At 49.5% G+C, this 10322-nt stretch overlaps 1 protein-coding gene across 4 annotated transcripts in view; it reads left to right on the top strand.

Annotated features, from left to right (window-relative positions):
- The first annotated feature begins 220 nt into the window (after nt 1-220).
- Nucleotides 221-10322, top strand: part of ABHD6 (abhydrolase domain containing 6, acylglycerol lipase) — a 46687-nt gene continuing 36585 nt past the window's right edge. The window contains exon 1 of one of the 4 annotated variants that reach the window (XM_055343677.1): nt 221-239. The gene's annotated coding sequence lies outside the window, so the exon portion shown is untranslated. Of the gene's footprint in view, nt 240-1520; nt 1862-2105; nt 2127-2516; nt 2594-10322 lie in introns of those variants that run through there. The other 3 variants (XM_055343675.1, XM_055343678.1, XM_055343676.1) reach the window with 3 other exon arrangements.

Raw genomic sequence — 10322 nt, 5'->3', positions numbered from 1 at the left:
ATCCCTGTGGCTTCTTGTCCATGACCCAGTCTTAAAACTCAGACCCGCCCGACTCAGTCAGGTTCCACCAGTCCGGAGGATGTGGCAGGCAGGAGGCTGCCTTTGTGATAGATTTAATTACCCAGTCCTGCTGGTCCCACCTAGGTCCAGAGCAAGAGGCTAAGGAGGAAGCCATGGATTCAGAGTACCAGAACACATCAGCCCCCACACCACATCCGGCATACAGGACTCAGCACACAGTAAGCGCTCAGTAAATATTTATTAAATGAATGAACACACACTTTGATGGAAGAAGTCCATAGAGTAGTGTGGGGCTAAAGGGGACTTAAGGAAGGTTTCTTCGAGGAAGTGACATTTAAATTGAGGCACGGAAAAGAGGAAGTAGTCAGGCCAAGCAGAAAAGGAAGAGTTCTGGTGGAGGGAACAGTCCATGCAAAGGCCGAAGTGGTAGAATTTAGCCTGAGTGCCCTGAATACTAGATGAGGCTGGAGTGGTAAACTGACGTCAGATGCTCAGAAATCCAGGCTTGGGCAGCCCCGGTGGCGCAGCGGTTTAGCGCCGCCTGCAGCCCGGGGTGTGATCCTCGAGACCCGGGATCGAGTCCCACGTCGGGCTCCCTGCATGGAGCCTGCTTCTCCCTCTGCCTGTGTCTCTGCCTCTCTATGAATAAATAGATAAAATCTTAAAAAAAAAAACTATTAAAAAAATCCAGGCTTTGTGGCTGATAAGCTAGTCAGAAAACACCATTTGAGTTTAATGGGCTACAATGTTTATGCTCCCCTCTCTCCCCTGATTTTATTTTATTTATTTTGGCCTAATGAGGTTTAACTGTCCTTAAAAAGAAGAAATGACCATATTGGGGATTTAACCAGGGGTGGCTGAAAGTCTTTTAAGACTCCCATTCCCCCCCTCCGCCCCCCCGGGAGCTTTGGGGCCAGCCGCTGGGTCTGAATTCACAATTCTGCCCTTTACAGGTTGAAGCCATGCGCAAGCTCCCCATCTTTCTTCTGGGAAAGGAAGCCAATCACAACCACCACTTTATAGGATCCAAAGGGCCGACGTGTGTAAGGTGAACCTGTGCCTGACCCTCTGAGCCCTTTGAATTTTTTTTTTATTTATTTATGATAGGCACACAGTGAGAGAGAGAGAGAGAGAGGCAGAGACACAGGCAGAGGGAGAAGCAGGCTCCATGCAGGGAGCCCGATGTGGGATTCGATCCCGGGTCTCCAGGATCGCGCCCTGGGCCAAAGGTAGGCGCCAAACCGCTGCGCCACCCAGGGATCCCCCTCTGAGCCCTTTGGGGACAGATCCAGCCAGAGTCACTTTGGCGGCGCGTGCCCCGCTGCACCAGGCACCTAGTAGGTGCTCAGTAAACAACGAAACAACGCCGGGACGCGTGTGCCGCGCGGGGTGGAACTTGTGGCTGCTCGGGCCCCCCACCCCTGCCGCTCGCGGGGAGGGAGCTCCGCAGGGGCGGGGCGCGGCGGGGCGCGGCGGGGCGCGGCGGCCGGCCCTGCCCTCCGCCCTGGGCGCTCGCGGTGCGCGGGACGCAGCCGGCGCTCGGGGATGCTCGGAGCCGGGGAGCTGAGGTCGCGACCCTGACCCGGCCCTCGGGACGTAACGCTCGGAGCCGAGGGGCCGAGGGCTCTCGAGCGGGACCGACGTAGACCGGGCGGGCGGAGCCGGCTTTTCTGTCGGCGGACACGGGCCGGCGCACCGCGCCTTTAAGGCGTCCCGCGGAGCCGGCGCCGGGCCGGGAACCGAGCGGCGCGGGCACGAGCGCTGCTGCCGGACGCGAGCGAGCGGGGCTGGGGGCCGAGGACCGGCGTCGGGAGCCCGCGGCGCGACCCAGGCGCCTGAGGTCAGACGGCGCGAGCGCCGGCCGGGCGGGGAGGGGCGGGGGCTGCGCGCCTGGACGCGAGGGGTGCCCGGGGCTCCCCCCGTGCCCGTGCCCCCCTCCGCCTCTCGAGTCCGGGCTCTGGCCTCGCCGCGAGCCGCACGCGGGGCCGCAGGGGTCGGGGACCTGCACCTCGCTCTCGGCTCCGCTCCGCGCCCTGCAGAGCCCGGACGGGGGGGCCAGGCGCCCTCACTTCCCGGGCTGCCTGCCGCCCTAAGCCGGGGGCGAGGTGAGGATGGGTGGCGCACCTGCACCCTCTCTGCGCCGCCTGCCACCGCGGGCTCCCGCCCCAGCCCCTGTGCGCCCCCCCCGGGGCCTGGATGCTTGGGAGGCCCCTGCACCCTCGTGCCAACCACTTCCTGAGGAAAGGCTGCAGCTCGACCTCCCAGCTGATGGCACCTACCCCCGTCCCGCCCCAGATACCTGCGCCCCTCGGGACCTGCCCCCAGCCGGTACCTAACCTACCCCCCAGCAGCCTCTCAGCTCACCCTTCCAGATCCTGCCCCAATCCCCTCGGCCTCATGCTCTCTCCTCCCTGCAACCCTTGAGTTAGGATGCTGGTCCAACCACCCCGACAGGACAGCTCGGTGCTGCCCCACAACCCCCAGCATCCCCCGCCTACACCTCCGCTGGCTTCCTGGCAGCCTTGGAAATTGGGATTGTGTAACGCTGGCTGCAGGGCAGAGCACAGGCAAGGTTTGCACTCTTGTACCTGCATTCGAGTGGAGGAGGCCAAGTCAACAGAGTGAAATCGGGGGGGGGGGGGGGGGGGCCGGAGGGTCCAGAGGCTGTGCAGTCTGGGATATGTACCTTGAGCCCTTCTTATGCCTCAGCGTCTGGTTGATGAAGAAGAGGTCCCACCCTGGACTGGAGGTTCAGCATTTGCCTGACTTCTCACCTGTTGAGAAATCCCTAATGGCTAGGTCTACCTGTCTAGGAGTTAGGAAGAGTTTATTATTAGTAATAGCTGCCATGGAATAAGCAAGTACTGGCTGCCAGATCCTGTCCTAGCATCTTTAGGAGATTACCTGCCTTACTTATCCCAGTAGCTTCATGAGGTAGGTGCCAATGTTATGCTCCTTTCTCAGAGGAAGAATGTGTCCCCTTCCAGGACACACCGGGAATCTGACCTCAAAGCCCCCATTCTGAACCACTAGACTGAATTTTTACCCAATTGTAACTAATGAATTCTTAACAATATTTTTGTTAGAAATAAGAGAAATTAATAACCTGTGTTCTTAACACCAATTTTTCTAAAAGTAGTTTCTCACACCCAAAGGGGGTCCTGGGTGTCCTCCTCAAGGAGACTAATGCACAAAAAGCAGGGACATGCTGGAGGCCACACAGCTAACAAGTATCAGGGCTTGGATGCTGAACATGTCCTGGACGGTCAGTTACTTCCTATGCTCCCAGTTCTGCCCCAGCCCATCAGCCCGGGCCCCTGGAGATTCTGTTCCCATCCTCTACCCCCTTCCTTTGCTATAACCCAGGCAGGTGAGCTGCTGCCTTTGCTTAGGCTGTACTGTCCTTCCGAAATGCCCTCTCTGGAATCTCCAGTGTCTCAGTCTTACCTTCCCCTTAGCTCCAGCTCAGTGGTCTCTTTCAGGAACACACCTCTGATTCCTCCCCTACCCCCAACTGAAAGCAATTTCTTTCTCCCCTGGGATCTTATAATAACTGGGATCTCATTACCTTCCACCCCCGTGATGGCATTTGTAAAATCCTATCTGCATGTGTCTGCCTATGCTCTGGGGTGCAGCTGTGCTGGCAGGATCAGAAGCACTCCCCAAGACCCTTCTAGCCATCTGCCAGGTGAAGCCCCAAGACAGAGAGAGAGGGGTCCTGAAGTAAGGATAGGCTCAGAAACCACCCCCCCCTCCTCAACACCAGACTCCCTTCAATGAGCTACAGTGTGATCATGGGGAGAATGGCTCAGCATGGTTCCTGCAATTATAATTACATGTTTGTTTTTATTCGTAACCCAGAGGATTCCTACCAGATAGTCAGAGAGTCTTGGGTCCAAATCCCACTGCTACCACTGCTAGCTGTGTGGCCATGGGCCTATTACCTAACCTCTCTGAGTTTTAACTTCTGGTAATGACACCTGCTTCAGAAGGCAGTGGTAAGATTTAGATAAAATAAAGCACAAAGCCCAGCATGTGGTAAGCACTCAGTAAGCACCAGCTATTATGAAGAGTTAAGTGTCGACCCCCACTTTGAATTACTGGAGGCGTATTAAATCCTTATTAAATGACTCAAACCAACGCCACTTAGAGGTGGGCCAGAGGAGTCCCAGCCAAGGAGAGGAAAGCATTTTTTTTTTTTAAAGAGTTTAAGTAATTTCCACACCCAAAGTGGGGTTTGAACCCACAACTCTGAGATCAAGAGTCGCACACTCCACCAGCTGAGCCAGCTAGGTACCTTGAGGTAAGCATTTTGTGTATGCTCAGAAAGGCCTGTGGTGCTTTCTTTGACTCTAAACCATCCATTGCCTTGGCAAAAGGAATTACCTTTCTGTTTTTTAGCTTTAAACATCTATGAGCTTTGAGTTCTGTGAGGCTGCACACACCTAGAGTGAATGTGTGAATGAGGTTCATGCAATTGCAAGTAATTGTGAAACTTACTGATAGGAAGGGGAAAAAAAGCTTGTTCTTAGAGGTGACCTTGGTTCAGGCTTATCTTAGGGACAAAGGTTTGAATCAAAGGTTTACTGTGGATTTGGAGGGAAGGAAAGCTGGGGTGAGTGTTTTTTCTTAGTACACTAGTCAGCGGCTCAGAGTAGAAGTTAACTTCCCTATGTCATATTCTCTATCAACTCCTGATTATTTTGGTGATTAGATCAATTTTACAGTGATGAGTGTTCGAAAGTAAAGGGTCAGCAATGTCTCCCTCAAAGCTAAGTGTTTGGAATATGCTGGGAAGCCAGCTCTGCAGGTTGAAAAAAAAGTATTTAAAAGTTTCTCCTAATTTGATAATTGAGGTTACTTAGGATCCCATTTGACAGTTTCAAGACTGTTGGGTTTAGTTATTTTAAGGCATACGTTTTTGTAAATTTTCATGGTTCTGTGGCATCTCGCAGGCTATGAGACTTTATTTCTGTGACCCTGTAGGGACACAGATACTTTTCATATTCTCAGAATGGTGGCTAGTAAACTCAAATTAAATTTTAAATTCTCTTCCTAAATCACACTAGCCATATTTCAAGTGGTCGATAGCCATGTGTGGCCAGTGACTACTGTATTAGGTAGAGCAGATAGAGAATATTTCCATCTTCTCAGAAAGTTTTACGGGAAGGCACTGTTTAGATCAGTAAGGCCATGGGCAAACTGCATGATTACAGTGTTAGGTTGCATTCTTCCTAGCAAGTCATCCTCAGGACAAGAAGTGGAGTGTGCTGAGGATGTTTCGTTGTCAAGAATGAGGATGTTACTTAAATCCCCTTAGCTTCATTTTGGTTTTCTGATTCACTGGCTTTTAACACTGCCAGATTCAAAGGATGGGGGAGAAGGTGGAAGCAAATGGAATGTCTTCCAGCAGCACTTCTCCATCCTGGTTGCGTGTTAGAACCGCCCAGGGAATTTTTAAAAAATACCCATATCCAGCTTCCTCCCCAAGCCAAGTGAATCTGAATCTCTGGGAGTAGTGTCCTGGAATCTATATTTTTAAAATGCTCCCTGGAGGATTCTGTGCAGTCAGGATTGAGAACAACTACCTTCAAAACTGTAAACTTAGGGAAAAAAAATCCCTGAGGACTGGAAGACATTGTTTTAAGGTAGATATGGTGAGTGGCCAAGAATGTTCCTCATTGATTTACTGCAGCAATAAATCCGAAGTTGGAGTTGAGTGGGCTCACTTCTTCAGAAGGGAGAGCAATCGCTTCTCGGCCTTTTGGCTAAGATCAAGTGTAGAAGGGAGGGCAGCTTTGCCCTCCAGGGTACATTTGGCAACACCAGAATGCTTGTTACCACTTAGAGGTGGCATCAAATGGGTAGAGGCCCCCGGATGCTGCTAAATATCCTACAGTGCATAGGATAGCCTCCCACAACAAAGAACTAACTGGCCCAGAATGTCCATTGTATCATGGTTGAGAAACCCTGATCTAGACGCAAGTTTTGCAAACCAAAGTCCTCTCTGACCTTGGTGTAGTTGTCTCTTCAAAGGAGATCAAGATGTTCTCTTAAACTGGGCCCTCAGAAACCATCTTGATCATCTTCCAGGCTTTCCAACCCCAGAAGCCACAGGGGAGGTCGCTGCCTGTAGGTGGATGCGTTTGGGGTGGCACCATGGAAACTGCTGATTCAGGGGGACAGGGCAGTCTGCAGGAGGTGCGGGCAGAGGATCTTATACTGCTGCAGGTTGGGATCCTGTTCTTTTTGTTAAGTAATTAAAGTAACAGCGGCCTTTGCTTTAGGCTGTCTTCCAGAAGCCGTGGCTCTGGCTATTGGCGTTGGGCGTTTGCCTTGTGATATACTCAGAACAAGATTCCAGCCGTGTGTGTGATAAAATTTGGGAACGGAACTAGGGACCAGACTCTGGGAGTATAAAAACACCAACACAGACATGCCCACAGACTTGAGCTTCTGAGAGACCCAGGTCCAGTGATACTGCATGGGGGATGGGGGCTCCCTCCTGGGCCTGCAAGGGCTACAAGATCTTCCCAGCTGTTCAGAGTGAGCACTTGGTATCTGCCAGTCACTGCTTTGAGCTGTCTCTGTGCACCCTCTCATTTTATCCTTTCACCGAGGCTGTCAGAGGCGAAGTGACTTTGCCAAGGTCACACAGATGGTCAGTAGCAGAGCAGAGATTTGAACCCAGGTTACAGAACTGGGAAACTGAATTCTCAGAGGAGCATTCACAGACTGAAGCTGTGCTTTATAGCTAAGGCTTGTGGAATGAGCCGGAGCTTACCAGGTGGGAGGGAGAAAAGGCATACCAGGGAGAGTCCCATGTGTGCCAGAGTCTTGGAAGGGTGAAAGAGTATGACATATCAGGGATTGTGGCTCATTCAGGGAAAGGGGTGGCGGGGGGGTGATAGAAGAGGATGACACTTGAGTGACCAGCAGGTATTAAATCCTACGTAGCCTTGTAAATCACGCCGAGGGCCACTGTGAGCCACTGGTGGATTAGAGGCAGAGAAGAGCTGTGTGACATTGGACAACTTGCTTAACTTTTCTGGGTCCCAGCTCTGCATCTGGAGAAGGCCTCTAAAATTCAGTGCTCTGATGAGGAATATTTCTTTAGTTGGTGATCATCATGAACAGTAATGGACTTGCCATTCCTTCATCCCATCCTGGTGTCTAGCCAGGCTCCAGGAGCATCCAGGTCTTGGTCATCTGTCTGTCCCAACTCCGTAGGATGTTTTGCAATTAGGTACAGGACAAATGGTGGAAAGTGCAATTATAACTCTTGTGAGAGAGGCAGGATTTCATGAAATCAGAGCAAATGATGTTGCAGAACTGCTTGAATGACATATCAAGGCAGTAACAGATGAAGATCTGACCATGTGAGACCTAATGAAGAGAAGGGGAAAATTGAATTCAAAAATCAATTCTTTGAAAAATCAAAGAATGAAGGCCTTGAGAGATCAATAAGGTCGGTTGGCAAAAATGTCCTCTTTGTGGTAGCACTGTGATAACCACGTGTTAACCGGAAGGATTTATCATGCTCTAAGACAATCCATGTGAGATTTATTCTTTGTTCTAAGAATTAGCACAGGATTGCAGTTATGACCTAATTTTGTCCAACATTTCCTTTTGCTTTTAAGAATATATTTGATGTTTGGTTTTTTGTTTTTTGGTTTTTTTTTTTTTTTTTTTTAGATTAAGTTCTAAACAGAACCATGTTTTTCTCTTCACTGTGAACTTGCCCCACGTGGCTTCACCACGTGTCCCCTTTCCTGATGCTAAATCTCCAGGGTTACAGAGATCTCCTCTGGGAGGAGATTCTGGCTAGAAAGAAGGTGGGGATCAGCTCACAAAGGGGTCTGAATGCTGGGCTTCTGCTGGAAGCCAAAAATCTTGTCCTGATTAAAAAAAAAAAAAAAAACACCTCCTGGCTCTTGATAACAGGGCTCTTTTTTGTCTAACACCGACTTTGTTCCCATAGCTAGAAAATGCTAGAGACCAACTTTGCCTCCTTTAGAAATGACAAAACCCTCTTTAATCTCCTCGCTTTTCCTTTTATTTCGAAGCACAGATTCAGCAATGGGAGAATGTTTTCTGGGTGCTGAGGTTCTATTTTAGGCCTGCTGGGATTGCACACCCATATAGAGGGCTATTTTAATTCCTTTCAGTCATGTGGAAAATAATCACTTAAGTGATGCTCTTTCTAGCACTTTACCTTTGAGAGGTGACCTCAGCTGATGACAGTGCATGCATCTACACTAATCCGAGGGAGAAGTGCTGGACTAAAAGCTGGTTCTGAGCTTCCCGAGAGCCTGAAGACGTTGGGGTCTTTGAAAGCAAATGGTCAAGTGACTTTGGCTCTTATTTTACCCAGCAGGAGACTGGCCTGGAGGGTTTTCTTGTTTTAAGCCTGATTTCAAGCAGGCAGTTATGCCAGACTAAAATCAGCCTACATCTTGACCTTCAAGGCTGATATTTCGAAGGTGCTAGGCTGATTAGGTCATACGTTGCGTATTCGATTGCCTTATTTCTTGGCCAGTACAATTTTTTAGAAGATATGCTACCAGATTCATAAGCCACTTACCTTCCAACTGAGCCCCTAGTTCAGCTGCCTCCTCCCCTCTCCCCCCGCCCCCTGACTGTGTGTTCTTTCTCCAGAGAATTGGGCAGCAGGATTATCTAATTCCCTGCCCACAGGACCATTCTGGCTACGCTGAGTCTCCTTGCCCACAGAGCTGCCCCTGGTGGTAGAAGCAATGCAGAGGGCCTGTGGGTTTGGCTGGTTCTTAAGCAAGAATCCCCAAGGGGAACCAGTTGCTAGCACTTTGGCACCAAGTGGAACTGAGTGATCATCTTATGGTTACCTCTCCCAGAGTCACAAAGGAGATAAGCATTTCCAGTTTATGCACATGTATGGTTCCAGAATGGAAATCCTTATCTTCTTAGAGTGCTGGACTTTGACATTTGAGGACTGACAGTCCTGTCAATCTGACTTAACCTTTGGATAGTCACACAGGGCAGGAGCCCTCCCTGTCTTGGTTATCTTATAGTAGGCAGCCTGGCCTTTTAGCTTGTAGAGAGGGAGAGGAATTTGCAGGCTAACAGCAGACATTTGTAGTTCTTCCCTTATGGGGAACAATTAAGGTTTGGTTGCTCACTCTCATGGGCCATTTTCACTAGCACGGAGCCCGGGACTAGCCAGTAGAACTCTTGTGATGGTGAAAGTGATCTCTGTTCACTGTCCAGGATGGCTCCTGAGCACTTGAGCTGTGGCTAGTGCAGCCAAGGGACTGAATTTTACATTTTATTTAATTGTGATCAATTTAAACAGTTACATGCAGCTAGCAGCTACTGTATTGGACAATGCAGGATAGACCATTCTATTTGAGGACTTATATTTTGTAATTAGAGAAAACCTTATACGTTAACATAGTAGCAATTGAAAAGATACAAAAGGGTATCAGTGACAAGTCTCCCTGTCTCTGTCTCCCGGTCCCCCTGTTTCCCTTCCCAGTGGCAGCCATGATAACCAGCTTCCTCTGTATCTATCCAGAAACATTTCACACTTATATAAACATAACTTCTTTTCTCTTTCCCTCCTCTCTGCTCTTCCTCTCCTCTCTCCTTTAATGCAAGAGCTGTTATTCTGTCCACTGTCTACAGTTTGAGGTTTTATTTGTTTGCTTGTTTGTTTGTTTGTTTTAGAGGAGGGTGGGGTAGAGGGAGAGAGAAAATTTTAAGCAGGTTCCTCACCCAGCATAGAGCCCACCATGGGGCTCTATCTCATGACCCTGAGATCATAACCTGAGCCAAAATCAAGAGGTGGATGCTCAACCCACTGAGCCACCCAGGTGCCCCTGAGCCTAGGTTTTTTGAGTTAACAATGAACCTAGGAGGCCATTATTTTAATGGTTTACATTTACTTTTATTTGTATGTAATGGCTATGGCTATACATAACACTCCTTTCTAAAGCTATACCATCATTTACTTAACAGGCCCCGTTAAAAGTGGACATATGAGTTAATTCCAGTCTCTTGCAGCTGTAAATAATACTGTAACAAATAACTTGCACAGGCATGATTTCACATGTTAGGTATAAATACAAACTCATAAAAGTGAGATGATCAGGTCGGAGGTATGTATGGTTTACATTGCCTCAGACGTTTACCGGATTGCCGTCCACAGGGCTTGTTGATGGGAAGAGAAGTTGGTGTCTGTGTATGAGATAGTCGGTTCCCCACAGCCTCGGTGACACTCTCTTAGTAAACTTCTTGTTCTTTGCCAGTATGATAAATCAAGA

The sequence above is a fragment of the Nyctereutes procyonoides genome, unplaced genomic scaffold (genome assembly GCF_905146905.1).
Source record: "Nyctereutes procyonoides isolate TBG_1078 unplaced genomic scaffold, NYPRO_anot_genome, whole genome shotgun sequence".
Lineage (NCBI taxonomy): Eukaryota > Metazoa > Chordata > Mammalia > Carnivora > Canidae > Nyctereutes > Nyctereutes procyonoides.
Note: the sequence above shows the minus strand (reverse complement) of the source record. Positions and strands in the feature narration are given on the sequence as shown.